Here is a 17960-nt window from a genome sequence, read left to right on the forward strand (position 1 = left end):
GAGTTCATTGGACATGAGCTCAACTTATGCACGTCACTGACAGCGTGGGAAAATTCTCCTGCACTCAGCGCTTCAGCGTGGGAGAATTCTCACGCTGAAGCGCTGAGTTCAGGAGAATTCTCCCACGCTGTCAGTGACGTGCAGGAGGTGAGCTGAGTTCATTGGACATGAGCTCACCTTATGCACGTCACTGACAGCGTGGGAGAATTCTCCTGCACTCAGCGCTTCAGCGTGAGAATTTTCCCACGCTGTCAGTGACGTGCATGAGGTGCGCCGAGTTCATTGGACATGAACTCGTCTCATCTTTATGCCGTCACAGCCAGACACTGCAGAGCGCAAGCATGCCTGCGCTTCTCAGTGTCTGCGGGATGACAGGCTGGATGGCAGCGTTCTGCTGCGGTCCAGCCTGTCATCTCGATGTAGCAGAGCTGAAGCTGTCGTGGGAACCATGGAAAGGTAAGGATGATGTTGCTTTATTATTTTTCTTTTATTGCAGGAGATCGTTGGCTTCAGCTGGAATGGGCGTGATGGTAAGTATGGTTTAATTTAGAACAATAAAGGATTGTGTGTTTATTTCAATTAAAGGACTTTATTCTGGGTGTTTGTGTTTTCTTTTAACTTTGACTATGGGGTTAGTAATGGGGGTGTCTTATAGACGCCTCTCCATTACTAACCTGGGCTTGATGTCAGCTGGCATTATAAGCTGACATCAACCCCAGCCCTATTACCCCCTGCCACCGCTACAGGGCAGCGTGGAAGAGCGAGGCTAAGTGCCAGAATTGGCGCATCCTATGAATGCGCCATTTCTGGGGCGGCTGACGGCTGGTGTTTCTAGCCTGGGAGGGGGCCAATATTCATGGCTCCCTTCCTGGGCTATTAATATCAGCCCCCAGCTGTCTGCCTAGCCTTTGCTAGCTATTAAATTAGGGGGGACCCCACGTCATTTTTTTGGGGGGGGGTCATCCATTTTAATAGCTAGTAAAGGCTATGCATTCAGCTGGGGGCTCATATTAGTAGCCTGGGAAGCTCCGTGGGTATTACCCCCTTCCCAGGCTTCAAACATCTGCCCCAGCTGTCTGCTTAACCTCCGCTAGAGACTAAAATTAAGGGGAACCCTACGCCAATTTTTTTTAATAATAAATCATTTATTTTAATACTAAATGACAAGTACAGTAACCAACACTATCACTGTACTTCATATATATGTGACTGACATGTTTCTATCTATCTAATCTATGTGTGAAGCTCTATTCTGTCTGTTATAAATTGTCGGGTACAGATGCTGAATTGCCGGCCGGCTTTTTTAAAGAGACGGTGCATGAAAACACTATTATTTTTTTTAATAAATCCTTTACACTAAATGACAAGTACAGTAAGCAACATTGTCACTGTACTTCATATATATGTGACTGACATGTTTCTATCTATCTAATCTATGTGTGAAGCTCTATTCTGTCTGTTATAAATTGTCGGGTACAGATGCTGAATTGCCGGCCGGCTTTTTTAAAGAGACGGTGCATGAAAACACTATTATATTTTTTAATAAATCCTTTACACTAAATGACAAGTACAGTAAGCAACACTGTCACTGTACTTCATATATATGTGACTGACATGTTTCTATCTATCTAATCTATGTGTGAGGCTCTATTCCTTCTTGTCTAAATTGTCGGGTACCGGTGTATGCCGCTGCTGAATTGCCGGCCGGCTTTTTTAAAGAAAGCGTCTTCTGAGCAGTTTGTCAGCTTTTGGACACCTTTGAAGGTGTTTTCTATGTGTTTCTATGTGTTTTTGTTTGCCTGCCATTGGTTTTAACGGTGTTCGACGGTGTTCTAAGGTGTTCGACGAACAGTTCGACGAACAGTTCCTCGAACATCCCGGTGTTCGACGAACCGAACCGAACCCGAACACTACGGGGGTGGCTCAACACTACAAATTAATAGTTAATGTTGTGGTTTTCAACCTATGTAATTGCATTTGAATTTCTTGCCAATTAAAAGAAAAAAAAATAGGAGGCATTACTTATTGACTGACCCTCGTGTATATATATATATATATATATATATATATATATATAAAAAAATATATATATATATATATATATATATATATATACACAGTACAGACCAAAAGTTTGGACACACCTCATTTAAAGATTTTTCTGTATTTTCATGACTATGAAAATTGTACATTCACACATGTACTGAAGGCATCGAAACTATGAATTAACACATGTGGAAGTATATACTTAACAAAAAAGTGTGAAACAACTGAAAAAATGTCTTATATTCTAGGTTCTTCAAAGTAGCCAACTTTTGCTTTGATGACTGCTTTGCACACTCTTGGCATTCTCTTGATGAGCTTCAAGAGGCAGTCACCGGAAATGGTTTTCACTTCACAGGTGTGCCCTGTCAGGTTTAATAAGTGGGATTTCTTGCCTTATAAATGGGGTTGGGACCATCAGTTGTGTTGTGCAGAAGTCTGGTGGATACACAGCTGATAGTCCTACTGAATAGACTGTTAGAATTAGTATTATGGCAAGAAAAAAGCAGCTAAGTAAAGAAAAACGAGTGGCCATCATTACTTTAAGAAATGAAGGTGAGTCAGTCCGAAAAATTGGGCAAACTTTGAAAGTGTCCCCAAGTGCAGTTGCAAAAACCATCAAGCGCTACAAAGAAACTGGCTCACATGAGGACCATCCCAGGAAAGGAAGACCAAGAGTCACCTCTGCTTCTGAGGATAAGTTTATCTGAGTCACCAGCCTCAGAAATCGCAGGTTAACAGCAGCTCAGATTAGAGACCAGGTCAATGCCACACAGAGTTCTAGCAGCAGAAACATCTCTACAACAACTGTTAAGAGGAGACTTTGTGCAGCAGGCCTTCATGGTAAAATAGCTGCTAGGAAACCACTGCTAAGGACAGGCAACAAGCAGAAGAGACTTGTTTGGGCTGAAGAATACAAGGAACGGACATTAGACCAGTGGAAATCTGTGCTTTGGTCTGATGAGTCCAAATTTGAGATCTTTGGTTCCAACCACCGTGTCTTTGTGCGACGCAGAAAAGGTGAACGGATGGACTCTACATGCCTGGTTCCCACCGTGAAGCATGGAGGAAGAGGTGTGATGGTGTGAGGGTGCTTTGCTGGTGACACTGTTGGGGATTTATTCAAAATTGAAGGCGTACTGAACCGGCATGGCTACCACAGCATCTTGCAGCGGCATGCTATTCCATCCAGTTTGCGTTTAGTTGGACCATCATTTATTTTTCAACAGGACAATGACCCCAAACACACCTCCAGGCTGTATAAGGGCTATTTGACCAAGAAGGAGAGTGATGGGGTGCTACGCCAGATGACCTTGCCCCGACAGTCGCCAGACCTGAACCCAATCGAGATGGTTTAGGGTGAGCTGGACCGCAGAGTGAAGGCAAAAGGGCCAACAAGTGCTAAACATCTCTGGGAACTCCTTCAAGATTGTTGGAAGACCATTTCCGGTGACTACCTATTGAAGCTCATCAAGAGAATGCCAAGAGTGTGCAAAGCAGTCATCAAAGCAAAAGGTGGCTACTTTGAAGAACCTAGAATATAAGACATATTTTCAGTTGCTTCACACTTTTTTGTTAAGTATATAATTCCACATGTGTTAAGGCATAGTTTTGATGCCTTCAGTGTGAATGTACACTTTTCATAGTCATGAAAATACAGAAAAATCTTTAAATGAGAAGGTGTGTCCAAACTTTTGGTCTGTACTGTTTACAGATTTATATATATATTTTTTGTTTGTTTTGTTTTTCTCTTACCTCACATTCAATATTTTGTTTTCCCCCTTGTTTTTGTTTGGTACAATGTCTTAGTACCAAAGGGGCATAAGGGTAAGAATTATCATGCACTATATATAGCTAGGGAGATTAAAGTTTAATTTTTTGTAATTGTTATTTTTTTCCTCTTCAAGTTATTTTTGATGACTACAAGTGCTTTACTTGTAAATAAAGTCAGATGCTCAAGTTAAATTTTGTCTTCTAAAGAAACCATTTGTAGATTACAACTGCTAAGAATCTGATACTGCTCTTGTTCTTTTTTTCCAGGATCTGTGATGGAGCATACTCTAATTTATGAAATTTGAATCCTGGATGAGCAATGATTTGATGGCAATTGGATTGATAAACTACCTTTGTGGAGCATTTTGTTGGGATTTCTTGATGGATTTACCTATCACTTGTTAATATTTTGTAATAGAGCATCAAATAATTCTATCAGCCAGTGTGATCTCCATATATTCTAATAAACAACAAGAAGATGCTTTTAATAGGGAATTAAACTATTTATCTATTGGTACCATGTGCAGCGATTCAAAATGCATGTGATATTTGTGAACTACTTGTGATTCGAATTTATTAGATATACTTAAAGGAGAAGGGGATTAACTCAAAGTATGACTAGTAAACATCATGATCGTCATTTCATATATATTATACATTTGGAGTACTTGAAAGCACCAATTTTATTTTAAAAGGTATAGATGTTGAAGTTATGTGTTAATTGGATGAACATTTTACATGTAGACATTTTGATATATTGCTATATATATTTTTTATTATTGTTCTATACCTTATTTATATTCGTGCTCCTGTATATCTGTCACAAATTGTATAATTGCTGAAGTATAAAATGCATTTAGATAGGTGTGAATGAGAGTGAATGCTGTGAGTCCGGCGATTTCTATGCCTTGTCCCTGTTAGTTACCTCGTATTTATGGCGCCCTGACACAGTTAAATGGATGATGATCCTGGAGCAGAGCGCTATTTTATCATGCCCTGGTCATAAGTTTGTGTGACCTTCAGACACAAAGGGGCGTATGTTGGAACCCAACATGGACAATATCTATAATACGTGTAATATGAATGACTCACAATTTGATCCACAAACGCTATATGGCACTACAAGTCATCAAAGGACTACATCAAACAGATCGACCATATGCTGTGGGGGGTCATAAAACCTATGAGGTATGAAGGCAATTGTGTGTCCTGTGGTTTGGTGCCTTTTGTTTTAGTGATAAAGTAAAGGTAGCATCTACATACGAAATGAGTTTTGGCCCTCCAGCCTCTTGGATGATACAGGTACACACATCTTCTGTGGTGATCTTGAATTCAGATCTTGTTTGTCACCCATTGTAATCTACATATATACACTGCCCCTGTGGGTTTGGATTATATACCATTGCTCCTGAGGTAGACATCTTGTCTCTGGCCTATGAATATGGTACACAATGCTTGTGGTGTTTGTTCTTCTGATGGATATCTTGGAGCCAGCCGAAATGGATTTGAACCTGTCCTCAGGCCACTTGATACAAAGACCTTTTGGCTGTATGCCAGACACCATCTGCAGGAAGATGAAGACCACTGCAATTACATATGGCCGCTGACCCTCTTATCCATTCTGGACCTAAGAGCGCCACCTTCAGGAGAGTGTCTGCATCAGCAGCCATGTGCATGTTTCTGGAGAACTCCAAAGACTGTGACCTGATTGGATGGTACCATTATTTGGAGGTGGTACAGGGATGGTTAATGTATGGGCCATGTCTGACTGTGTAACTGATATAAAGGTAGCACATCAAACTAGTTGGGCATTCTTATTCTACTTCTTCCCACTTCCCATGTTCTACCACCCTCTCCTATTACCTTTTCCCTTTCATTGTTCCCTTGTCCCTTAGTTAGGTTTCCCTTATGTATGTTATTGTAAATATCCTATTTGTAACAAATCCCCTTTTGAAGATCCAGTAGCTCTTGTTAATTAATATTAACTGGCACCCCAAAACTCAGCAGATTCTACACTGACCATGTATATAGGCTTTTAAACTGTTGGATTTTTTTAAATTGAGATTAGGAGAATAGCGGGGGGGGGGGGGGAGGGGGGACAAGTGTTCCGGGTGCAGTCAGCAAGTGGCACCATCATGCCACGTCTACAATTTGGAGAGATTAGCATCTTGCCTTATACTGCAGTCTGAGGTGTCTGCCAGGGAAGTGGGATTCGGCCGTTTTCTGAGGCAGCTGTAAAACTGACAGCCAGTTAGGAGAACCAGTACAAAGCAGATTCACTGCTGTCAGTTGTATTCATGTATTTAGAATCTAGAACTGGTTGTTGCGCACAGAGCTGCAGCATTCAGCTGTTTTATTCATCTGCTGCTCTGTGTATAGAGTGGCTGCAGCAGTAATCATCTGAGGCAGGGACTGTGGAGCCTTTGCCAGGAACCTCTGGTGTCTGCAGAGCAAAGAAAGAGGAAGGAGTCACAGCACTGCTGACTGTGGAGCACAGCAGGAGCAGGAACCTGTCTGCAGAGAGTGTGCTCGCCTCCTCCTTCCTCTTTTGTCTGCAGATCCTTCCTTTGTTTCTGACCCTTCCTTAGGTCTCCCAGGATGTGGGGAATAAATGGGAATCTGCAAAGACAAATTGCAGATACATCATATTATAGGTCAGTGTGTGTGTGTATCAGTGTTTGTTTTTATGTTTGAATGTATTTATATATATACTTCAGTGTTTGTGTGTATTAGTGTGTAAATATACCAGTTTTTCTGTATGATATAGAGTGTCTATTAGTGAGTATGTGTGTGTAAATGTATTAGAGAATTGTTTTTTGATGCATGTACAGCCTGCATGTAAAGTTACTTAAAAGTATTGCTCTGTATTGCGGGTGGTAGGCATCTGCTCGGCGAAAACTTCACAAAGCAAGTTATACAGCTTAACCTGGTAATATAAGCCAATCATCTCACAAGCACTCCAGCATACAGCCTGCCATGATTACAAACACAACCAAGAGACCTGTTGGATCATTTTTATTTCTGCGCTGTGATGGTTGGTTGTCATGACCAGCGTTGTTGTGGTATTAATCATTTTCACTCTGTCAGTCTCGTCTTCTACCTCTGCCAACTCGATGTTCCCCTCCACATCCTGAATGGTCTCCAACAGTCACAGGGCGATGATGAACATGTGCAAGTTGTTGTTTTGCCTCCATTCCTTCTTGCATTCTTGTGAGTATTTTATCCAAGATAAATATGAGGGGGATGACATTGTTGATTCTACGCTTGTTCCTACTCACAAGTTTTGGCATCTCTTCAAAGGACTTCAGTAGGCGATATGCATTCCTCATCGGCTGCCAATGGCGGAACCCAAAGTAGCCCACACTTCAGTTTGGCTCCTGCATTATATAGTCCATCACCGCTTTATGCTGCTCATACAGTTACTCCATCATATGCAGCATCAAGGTTTTTTTCATTCTTTTACCCATTTGCTGACCACTTACCTCTTTGGCCATCCCTGCTACTCCCTGCCCACTATTTGGTCCTCCATGCCTCTGTTGCACGGCATCTCTAGCCTAACATTCACTCAAGTATTATCCACTCCAATAGATGCTGTTCCAGATGTCTAAGGTGCAGTGCACTTTGAAGCTGAAAGACAAGTTGAGAGAGCAGCCTACTTCTCCTGCACATGACAGAAGAGAGCAGGCACCACTTTCTGCTAGAAATAGTAGTGTTTGGGTATCTTTCAGCAAAGCTGAGTGTACACCCTTATTTAACAAAAGGCAGCTAACTCCAGAAGTTAACACAGCAGTGTCTGCATCACCAGCAACTTTATCACGTGAGACTTTAGTTGGAAAGTCAGCAGATGATTGGGAGCATCTTTCCTCAACACACAATCAGGGATGGATATTTGCCGATCCAATGAAGAAAGAGGAGGAGGCATAAGTCGGCATACAATAAGCCGTAGTGGTGGATGACAATGATGATGGTAATGATTTCACTGACCAGGTAATATTTGAGAGTGTGGTGTGGCAGTCATAAAGACAAGTATGGTGAGAAGAGGGAGGAGGACAACTTGAGGCTTACTCTGTTTGCTGTCCAGCTTTATTTTCCCAACTGAGCAGATGATGTTGCTTTATGTGGTGATGGAGATAGTTTCTAGTCTGTACGTGCTGGGGTGTCAGTGGCTTACTTTCCTCTTGCAGAGACAGCAGATTGCCAATGAATCACACAAGATGTGTTCATGTACAATTCACCACCGCTGCGACCAGACTTTTCAGGTGCTGTTGAGCCTTCTCCACCAACTGCATATGAGGCATCACAGGCTTCAGCGCTGACTGCAGAAAAAACAGATTTTTCCTCAGAGGATGTCTTCTCCACATATTACATGTGCTGAGTATTGCTGAGGTAAACACTCTCCTCCTTTGATGGCATAATTTCCTCGAAACCCCTGTCTACGATGGCGGCAGAGGCGGTGGACTGAGCATAACACTGACTCAAAGTGATGGTGTCGCTGTCAGAGGCTACATCATGAGGCTGTGACTGAGATGAGTGATGTGACTAATTTTCCATTATGTCTTCTACTTCCTCCCTACTAATATCCTTGCAAGCGACAACGGAAGGCAAATGTGACCTATGTTTGGCACTACTACTGCTGGGATGCTGGTTGGTAGCAGTCCTGGTTGTGCTGTTGCTAGCAGCTCCCACATTTTGCTCATGGTAAGGTTTATTTTTTCTATCACATGACCACATTCATTACCAGTGCCACGTTTCGGTTTAACATACATTTTGGGCACAAGTATTAGATTTAATTTGTTTGCAAAAATTTATTACCACAGTTAATCAACCCAGGAAAAATATGGAATATTTATGTGTGGTGCATATGTGTCTCCAATTTGAAAATTTAAACAGGTTTTCCAAAACAGACCTGCACTGTTAAATGTCTCGATTTACTGCAATAATTTATTTGCAGATTTTTTATTAAAACAAAATAATTCCCCCTGCACAAAAAGGACCATGTAACAGCAAATGCCAGGAGGCAGGAATACAGCCTAAAACTGCTGCAACAGCCCACAGTATAGCTGTGGGGTGTACAGTCGCCAAATTGGAATATTAAAAAAGGTATGCAAAAGGTAAAATGTGTGTATAATTCAAATTTATTTTTCTAAATACATGATGTCTACAGGGAAACGTGGTGGAAGTGTCCTTATATGGGGCTGCATGAGTGCTGCTGGAGTCAGGGAGCTACATGTCATTGATGGTATCATGAATTCACAGATGCACTGATCTCTATTGAAAGAGGAGATGCTCTGTGCCTTTGGTAGATGTGCACTTTTCCAACATGACTATGATCCAAAACACGCATCTAAGGACACTGTTGCATTTCTGAAGAACAGGGTGAAAGCTTTTCACTGGCCAAGTATGTCTCCTGATCTGAACCCAATTGAAAACCTATGGGGAATTCTGAAGAGACAAGTTGAGCAACACGCTCCATCCATTACCCAGGCCTTAGAAGTGGTAGTTCTTGAAGAATGGAAAAAGATAGATGTTGCAATATGTCGCCAACTTGCTCATTCCATGCCTAGAAGTCCTTAAAAATCACAGAGGTCATCCAAAATACTAGATGTAGTACTTTTTGATGTGCGGTGTATTCATTTTTGCATCAACTAATTTGAGTTAAACTGAAGATTTTGAAAGTTTTATTATTACCCTTAGCTACATGTTAAGGGTTAAAAAATGTTCTGTAAAACTCAGTCTTGTTAAAATTTTGGAAATTGTTCTTGCATTCAGTGAGATATTGATTAAAATATTCCTTTTCAAAGGGGGTGTACCCATTTATGCTGAGCACCGAAGATGGAAATTTTAAATGAGTAGTGGCATTACTTTGCATTTGTACAGTCTGGATAATTGTACTCTTGCAGGCAGGTTTAGGCAACAGATTGATTATTTGTAATGTTTACAATAAAGTATTTTTTCTCTTTATGCTTTTATTTCTTCTATTGTGCCTTGAATGAAAAATACGCACTAATCGCACCAATGCCGATACCATTTCTTTAGTTAAGAAAATCCATGACTGTGTTTTTGACCTGAGCTGGATGTCCCTCTTTCTTTTTTTTCCACTGACTAATATGACCACTGCAAAGCACATGTTGACTGTTAGGGCTCATATTCATCTGTGAGAAAAACGGACGAGTGCAATCCGATAAAACATCAGATTGCACTCTGACTAATGTTATTCTATGACTGAATGCCTATTCATCTGCAATTTTTTTTTTCAGCTCAGATCTGACTGAGAATAAAATCAGGTGAGGAATACGGTTGTTTATTATTTTTGGTCTTATACAGGGGAAATGGGTTTTAGTGGAATATCTTCTCGTCGGACTGGAGAAGAATATGGTTGTTTATTATTTTTCCTTTTTTCTAAATAAATGGGTAAAAGAGTGGGGGGTATTCATCTCAGTAAAGGAATCTGTGCCTTTATTTCAAATGAAGGACTTTATTCTGGGTGTTTATTTACTATCTAATTGTGAGGTTAGTAATGGGGGTTTCTTATAGAAGCCTCTCTATTACTAACCACTGGGCTTGATGTCAATACACAGCTGACATCAGCCCCAAATACTATTACCCCACTTGCCAACACACCAGGGCAAGTGGGAGGAGCAGAGGCTAAGCTTATGTGTAGCATCGGCGTCTCTGCCCCCTGCTAGGCAGAGACGCCGTCCCTCTCACCTTCCTGTTCCGGGCGCGGCGTCCTCCAGCGCTCCTTCCCTCGCTGCTACCGGCGCGCGCTCCTTCCCGGGCACTGTGCTTAGGGAGCGTACGCGCGCTCCCCCTCTCTTAAAGGGACTGCGCGCGCCGTTCTAAGGAGTCCCCGGCCAATAGCCGGAGGACCTCCCATATATAAGGCACCTCCTCCAAAATGGAGGTGCCCGAGCAAAGTTGTTGCAAAGCATACTCACCTCTGCTTCAGCCCTCAGGTCCCATTGCAATCCTGACTACCAGTCCAGTCTGCCTGCTTGTCTGCTCTTCAGTCCGACAGTCGGTCTCAAGCATCCACCAGTCTGTCTATGGGCAAGTCCACCTACGGACCAGGAAGCACCTGCCAGTTACCTGCCTGCTACCTGCCGTACTTGCTAGCCCGCTCACCTGGGAGCGCTCACCTGCTACCCGCCTGCTAGCCTACCTGGAGGCTCTGCTGTCACTTGCCGGGACCACCTGCCTGCCAGCCAAGAGACTCTTACCTGTTCTGCCGTCACTTCCCGTGACCACCTGCCTGCCAGCCAAGAGACTCTTACCTGCTCTGCCGTCACTTTCCGTGACCACCTGCCTGCCTGCCAAGAGACTCTTACCCGTTCTGCCGTCACTTGCCGTGACCACCCACCTGCTCACCCAGAGACTGCTACCCTTCAGTTGTGTCCACTTGCTACACCGGTCAGTCCCCACTATCTGACCCGTGGGAGCCACCTGCTCACTTACAAGGTCGTCCCCAGACTAACACCTGCACCTCGGGGTCCCTCCTTGTTCCAAGACACAGAGGTTCCACCACCCTGACCCGTAACAGTTTGCTCGGGCCATGGAATCCGGTGGCCCCCAGACACCCGCAACCTTCGACCTGCACCAGGAGGTCTTACGTCAGAGGACTCAACAGGAGTCGGTCCTGTCCTTCCTGTGGTCTGTTAAACTCTCGCCTAGGGCATTGTCTGATCCGTCTGTGTCCATCTCTGGTCAGGCAGCACCTGCTTCCGCGGCACCACAACCTAGTCCTATTATGGCATCCAGCTATGGACCCCGGCTCTCGGCACCTCCACGTTTTGCCGGCAACCCCGCCTTAGCTCGAGGTTTCATAAACCAGTGCACTCTGTACTTTGAACTTTTGGCACATCAGTTCATCTCCGACTGGGCCAAAGTGGCATTCATCATGTCCCATCTCACTGGGGAAGCACTGGCATGGCTAAATCCCCTGTGGGAGAGAGGGGATCCCCTGGTGTCCGACCTGTCGTCTTTCCCCGCTGCTTTTCGGAGAGTCTTCGATTAACCAGGGCGAAAAACCTCCTCAGCCTCCTCTCTGCTACGTCTCCACCAAGAGAGTCTCACCGTGGGCCAATATGCCATACGGTTCCGTATCCTCGCTTCTGAGCTTGCCTGGGATAATGAGGCTCTAGTGTCCATCTTCTGGGAGGGTCTTTCCGGTCGGATTAAGGATGAGCTAGCTGGTCGGGACATTCCTACCACTCTGGATGACCTGGTGTCACTCGCTACCCGGATTGACATCCGGTTCCAAGAACGTACCAAAGAGACCACCCGGGAGAGAGAGCTCCTCCGCCTTGCTTCCACTTTCCAGAGACCTGCCTCTTAACCAGTCACTCCCCGGGCGCACTCGCCTGAACCCATGCAGATCGACCCCAAGATGGTCAAATCTCGCCAAGAGTCACATCGAGCCGAGGGGAGCTGTTTCTATTGTGGCAGTAAAGAGCACTTCATCCGTTCCTGCCCAGAGAGGCCGGGAGACTTCAAGTGTCTAGGATCACTCGGAGAGGTCGTCCTAGGCAAAAGTAAGCCCTCTCCATCCCTGACTTTGTCTGTCTCTATCTTCTGCGGAGAGAACCGTCTCTTTGAAATTGCTCATCTGGATTCTGGAGCTGCTGGGAACCTCATCTCCCAGTCCTTGGTAGAGAGATACCGTATTCCCACCAAGCCTCTTGCTGAAGCTTTGTCAGTTGCCTCCGTGGATGGAAGACTCCTTCCGGAGACCATCCTGCTCGTCACTGAACCCTTAACTCTGCAGGTGGGAATGCTGCACTCTGAGGAGATCTCCTTCCATGTGCTATCCGGACTCTCTCACTCCCTGTTGCTAGGTCTACCCTGGCTCCAAACACATGAACCCGTATTGAACTGGCGATCTGGTGAAGTACTCCGGTGGGGCCCAGACTGCCACAAGACCTGCCTGATTCCGGTCCACCCCGCTCGCCCTCCGCCTACTCCAGCTAATCTACCGGGTCTCCCGGCTCCATACTGGCCCTTTGCGGACGTCTTCGGTAAAAGGGAGGCAGAGACGTTGCCACCCCATAGGCCATATGATTGCCCGATCGACCTGGTACCTGGCGCCACTCCACCCCGTGGGCGTATCTACCCGTTGTCCGCGGCCGAAACCCAGGCCATGTCTGAATACATTGAAGAAAATCTGGCTAGGGGATTTATCCGAAAATCTACCTCCCCGGCTGGAGCCGGATTCTTCTTTGTCAAAAAGAAAGACGGCTCGCTACGTCCCTGTATTGACTACAGAGGACTCAATCAAATCACAGTAAAAAACAAATATCCCCTGCCGCTCATCTCCGAGTTGTTTGATCGTCTCAAAGGCACCAAGATCTTCTCCAAGCTGGATCTACGGGGAGCATATAACCTGGTCCGTATTCGTCAAGGGGACGAGTGGAAGACAGCATTCAATACCTGGGACGGTCACTATGAGTACCGTGTGATGCCCTTCGGACTCTGTAATGCCCCCGCTGTCTTTCAAGAACTGGTCAACGACATCTTCCGGGACCTCCTGTACTCCTGCGTGGTGGTGTACCTGGACGATATCTTGGTCTTCTCTCCGGATCTCCCCACACACCGGAGGGATGTTCGTCAGGTCCTGCTTAGGCTTCGGCAGAACCAACTCTATGCCAAATACGAGAAGTGCCTCTTCGACCAGACCTCCCTTCCATTCTTGGGCTATGTTATCTCCCAGACAGGCCTGCAAATGGATCCCGAGAAGCTCTCTGCTGTCCTAAAGTGGCCCCGTCCGGAGGGGTTGAAGGCGATACAGCGATTCCTGGGCTTCGCCAATTACTATCATCTTTTCATCCCACACTTCTCGTCCCGGACTTCTCCCATATCTGCGCTTACCCGTAAAGGGGCAAATCCCAAGGTATGGTCGCCCGAAGCCGAGGAGGCCTTCCTTTCCTTAAAGAAAGCCTTCGTCTCTGCCCTTGTCCTGCACCATCCGGACTGCAATAAACAATTCTACCTGGAGGTTTATGCCTCCTCCTCCGGAGCCGGAGCGGTACTCACCCAAAAATCTTCTACCGGCAGAATGGTAACCTGCGGCTTCTTCTCCAAAATCTTCTCCTCGTCTGAGCACAACTACTCTATAGGAGACCATGAATTGCTAGCCGTCAAATTAGCACTGGAGGAGTGGCGCTATCTGCTTGAAGGGGCTCTATAACCGGTGATCATCTACACGGATCACAAAAATCTGGCATATCTCCAAAATGCCCAGAGACTTAATCCTCGCCAGACCCGGTGGTCTTTGTTTTTGCCCGCTTCGACTTCATCCTTCATTTCCGTTCGGCTTACAAGAACGCAAAGCTGATGCCTTGTCCCGGTCCTTCCTGTCCTCCGATCAAGAGGAGGAGCCTACGCACATCATTGACCCCTCCAAGGTAATAAAGGTGGCCCCCCTGGATCTGACTCGTCTCCCACCCGGCAAGACGTTTGTAGCAGTACCAGATCGGGAGAGGGTTCTTCGTTGGGGCCATTCTTCTAAACTAGCTGGTCATGCTGGCCAAAAGAAGACCTTTCAGCTCATTACCCGTCATTACGGGTGGCCTACCCTGCGTAAGGACGTTGTAGACTTCGTCGCGGCCTGTTCATCTTGTGCCCGTAACAAAGTGCCCAGACACCTACCAGCCGGCCATCTCTCGCCCCTTCCCGTACCTGCTGCTCCATGGCAGCACATAGCTATGGATTTTATCACCGATCTTCCTGTTTCTGCCGGGTGTACAGTCATTTGGGTGGTCGCTGACCGCTTTTCGAAAATGACCCACTTCATTCCCCTGCCTGGTCTCCCATCTTCACCCGAACTGGCTAAAGACTTTATCCGCCACATCTTCCGTCTCCATGGCCTACGCCTTCACATCGTGTCGGATCGTGGGGTTCAGTTCACCTCATGCTTCTGGAGAGCCACATGTAAGCTGCTAGACGTCACCCTGGATTTCTCCTCCGCTTACCACCCACAGTCCAATGGTCAAGTGGAGCGGATCAATCAGATCCATACCAGTTACCTCCGGCACTTCGTTAATGCCCACCATTCCGATTGGGTGGATCTCCTACCTTGGGCCGAATTCTCTTATAATAACCATGAGAGCGAATCCTCTTCCAAGTCCCCGTTCTTTATAGTCTGTGGCCAACATCCCCGGATTCCAGTTTCCGTCTCTGCTTCTGTGGACAACCCTGCCGCGGAGTCTCTTGTCAGCGAATTTTCTACCATTTGGGAGAGTACCAGGTCCACTCTTCTTCAGTCCTCCGAACGGATGAAGAGATATGCTGATAAGAGACATCTGGATCCGCCTCAATTCCGTCCTGGAGACAAGGTTTGGCTCTCCTCCAAACATGTGTGGCTCAAAGTACCCTCCTACAAGTTGGGCCCTCGATTCATCGGACCCTTCGAAGTTCTCAGGCAAATTAACCCAGTGGCCTACAAATTAAAACTCCCGGCCACCCTACGCATTCCCAACTCCTTCCACGTATCCCTCCTCAAACCCGTTGTCCTTAACACTTTTTCCGATAATCCAGGTACTCCTCCTGCTCTGGTTTCTGCTGAGGACGTCTTTGAGGTGGAGAGTATCCTGGCCACCAAGAGGGTAAGGGGGAGAACCTTTTTTCTGGTGGATTGGAAGGAGTTTGGTCCTGAGGAAAGAACTTGGGAACCCAGGTAGAACATCCATGCCCCGCTTCTCCTTGAGAAATTTCTCTCTGGCCTAAAAAAGGGGGGCCTAAAGGGGGTGGTACTGTAGCATCGGCGTCTCTGCCCCCTGCTAGGCAGAGACGCCGTCCCTCTCACCTTCCTGTTCCGGGCGCGGCGTCCTCCAGCGCTCCTTCCCTCGCTGCTGCCGGCGCGCGCTCCTTCCCGGGCACTGTGCTTAGGGCGCGCGCGCACTCCCCCTCTCTTACAGGGACCGCGCGCGCCATTCTAAGGAGTCCCCGGCCAATAGCCGTAGGACCTCCCATATATAAGGCACCTCCTCCAAAATGGAGGTGCCCGAGCAAAGTTGTTGCAAAGCATACTCGCCTCTGCTTCAGCCCTCAGGTCCCGTTGCCAGCCTGACTACCAGTCTAGTCAGCCTGCTTGTCTGCTCTTCAGCCCAACAGTCGGTCTCAAGCACCCACCAGTCTGTCTATGGGCAAGTCCACCTACGGACCAGGAAGCACCTGCCAGTTACCTGCCTGCTACCTGCCGTACTTGCTAGCCCGCTCACCTGGGAGCGATCACCTGCTACCCGCCTGCTAGCCTACCTGGAGGCTCTGCCGTCACTTGCCGTGACCACCTGCCTGCCTGCCAAGAGACTCTTACCCGTTCTGCCGTCACTTCCCGTGACCATCTGCCTGCCAGCCAAGAGACTCTTACCTGCTCTGCCGTCACTTGCCGTGACCACCTGCCTGCCTGCCAAGAGACTCTTACCCGTTCTGCCGTCACTTGCCGTGACCACCCACCTGCTCACCCAGAGACTGCTACCCTTCTGTTGTGTCCACTCGCTACACCGGTCAGTCCCCGCTATCTGACCCGTGGGATTACAAGGTCGTCCCCAGACTAACACCTGCCCCTCGGGGTCCCTCCTTGTTCCAAGGCACAGAGGTTCCACCACCCTGACCCGTAACATTATGGATATGCAATTTCTGGGGCGGCTGAGAGCTGATGTTTTTAGTCTGTGAGGGGGCCAATAACCATGGCCCCTTCCTAGGCTATTAATATCAACCCACAGCTGTCTGCCTAGACTTTGATGGCTATTAATTATTGGGGGGGGGTCCCCACATAATTTTTTTATGGGTCCCCCATTTTAATAACTAGTAAAGGCTAAGTATACAGCTTTGAGATGTATTAATAGCCTGGGAAGCTCCATGTGTATTACCGGCTTCCCAGGCTATAAATATCAGCCCCCAGCTGCCGGCTTTCCCTCAGCTGGTTAACAAAAATTATGGGAGACCTCATGCCATATTTTTCATTCATTCATTTATTTATTACTTAAATACATGTACAGTAAGCTACACACGGAAAACACTGATTATATATCTCCCTCACATGTTTTAAACTATCTACTTATCTAGATGCAAAAAAATGACAGCTCTCCTCTTCTTTAAAAAGCGAAAAAAAGTGATTTATTAGCCCATAATACCTATCTATTTATATGTTTTTAAGAATATTCAATTTGAAAACTATCTTTAAATGTCATACAGAATTACTCTATGTAAAAGCTCATGTTAAAATCGCATTGCATACAGATTACATTCACATGTCATTTAGATGTCATTCGGTTGCTAGGTGTGAAATTTGCATTGTACTCGCATGACACCTGCATGACACTGGTCCGACTTTTCAGGAACAACATTGGACTGTTTTCTTTTTCACAGTGATGGGTATGAGCTCTTAATGTGATAACACATGATGAAGTGAAAGGAACACCTGCCATGTACACTTTGCATTTTTCAGAGTCTGAGTTTGGCTACAAGACTTCCACTAATTCAGTACCCATTGAAAAAGCTGGACAGCGAAACGTACATTGAGGTCTGAAGTGGTGGTTGAAATATTTGAGGTTTGGCTTACTTTGTCACAATCTGGTTGCTTCTATGTGTTAATATCAATCTGGGTAGTTTGACACAAATTATTATCTGTTGTTTATTTTGTGAACAATTCATCCTTTAATATATTTTGCAATATTGCATGGTATATTTTCTTAATATATTGAACCTTGGCTAAATCTTGATGTAAGTTTTAGCTATCATTTTGATGGTTAGATTTTATAAGACATCAAGATAGAGACTGGATATTCATTTGATTACAAAGGCATCATTATATTTTTTTGGTACACAATGTCGATCATATTTGAAAACCTTAATCTAAGAAATTTTACACTTAGGGGCCGATTCATTAAGAAGCTCACGCCAGTCTTAATGAAGGGGCTCGCTGGAATACAATCCGTTAAATTAATTAAAAGGCGCATACCACTTAATGAGTTCTACGCATCTTCTCAGGAACTGGAGTAACATTTCTGGCACTATTGTTTAATTTAGCAGACAGGAGTAGCCAACCCCTCTCCCCCATTCTGCCCCAGTTTCTCTCCAATTCTGCTTATTTAGGCAGAGTTGCTTCAAACTGAAAAATATAAAAGCCCAATTTTTTTGCTTAACTT

General features: G+C 45.6%; 1 protein-coding gene across 2 annotated transcripts in view; it reads right to left on the reverse strand.

The window, feature by feature from the left end:
- LOC141165128 (17-beta-hydroxysteroid dehydrogenase type 3-like) overlaps window positions 1–17960 on the reverse strand; it is a 145749-nt gene that overhangs the window by 40897 nt on the left and 86892 nt on the right. The window lies entirely within an intron of this gene.

Source organism: Phyllobates terribilis, unplaced genomic scaffold (genome assembly GCF_046119375.1).
Source record: "Phyllobates terribilis strain yellow unplaced genomic scaffold, ASM4611937v1 Scaffold_11__3_contigs__length_659146591, whole genome shotgun sequence".
NCBI lineage: Eukaryota > Metazoa > Chordata > Amphibia > Anura > Dendrobatidae > Phyllobates > Phyllobates terribilis.